Here is a 978-nt window from a genome sequence, read left to right as displayed (position 1 = left end):
ATCTGCCATCTTTCGATCTGCACAGCCCCGGATCTGATCCGAAGCTCTGATACCAACTGTCACGGGCTTTGGGAGTTAAGCCTGTGCGGCACCGACAAGTCCCGACCCGACTCGGATCCGTTCAAGGTCAGAGACCTTCGGCCTACGCCTCGTCCCTTCCAATATTGCGCTAAAGCGGAATGCACAATGAAAATGCAGATCGACTTGCTCCCAGAATGCATAAAAGGATACGATGCAATGCGGAATAAAATAGACAACACAACATTCAAAGGTGGGGCGAGGTGCCCATATCCTTTATTATTATCCTCAAAGATTACAATGCTGGATAGAACTCGGTATTGAGAAATACCGGTCGCCCCCAAATGGATTGCCCAGCCAGCCAATCTGACTCGGACAAGTTACAAAGAGTCCCTTCGACTCAGACTGGGATCGGCTCGCTCGAGAGGAGAACCAGTTAGCTCCTCGAGGTGCCAGATCGCCAAGTCACAAGACCCCAATGCTCGCCTGAGCAATAAAGTCCCTCGCTGCAATACTCGCACTCAGACTTGCGACGCCGAAGACTCGCATCTGTCTGCTCGTCTGCTCGCTGCCGAATGCTTGATCGCTGATGATCCTGATTCTGAATCTGCTTCTGCTTTTTAAGAATGAGCATCCCGCTCATCTTATATACTGGAGGGTCGGACCCAAATAAAAGAGCCGTTGGGCGGATAGGGCCGGCCCAAAAGGAATCCCGCCAATGGAAAATTAGCGCCCATATAGGTCCGGACTCATATGAGTTAAGTCCGCGCTAAGAAGAACATCGGCCAAGTCCCATGTCGGCCCCCGCCAAGGAAATAAAACATATCGGCCCCGCCGATGAAATGAATTAAGTCGGCTGTGTGAAACACCAACTCCATGTCGGCTATGCAAAAGAAAGAGTTCCGATGCAAAATGGAACCCCACTAAGGCTGGACCCGATCCAAAAACTGTGCAAGTATT

This window comes from Cryptomeria japonica, unplaced genomic scaffold (genome assembly GCF_030272615.1).
Source record: "Cryptomeria japonica unplaced genomic scaffold, Sugi_1.0 HiC_scaffold_330, whole genome shotgun sequence".
Classification (NCBI taxonomy): domain Eukaryota; kingdom Viridiplantae; phylum Streptophyta; class Pinopsida; order Cupressales; family Cupressaceae; genus Cryptomeria; species Cryptomeria japonica.
The sequence above is the reverse complement of the archived record's forward strand: the minus strand, read 5'-3'. Positions refer to the sequence as shown.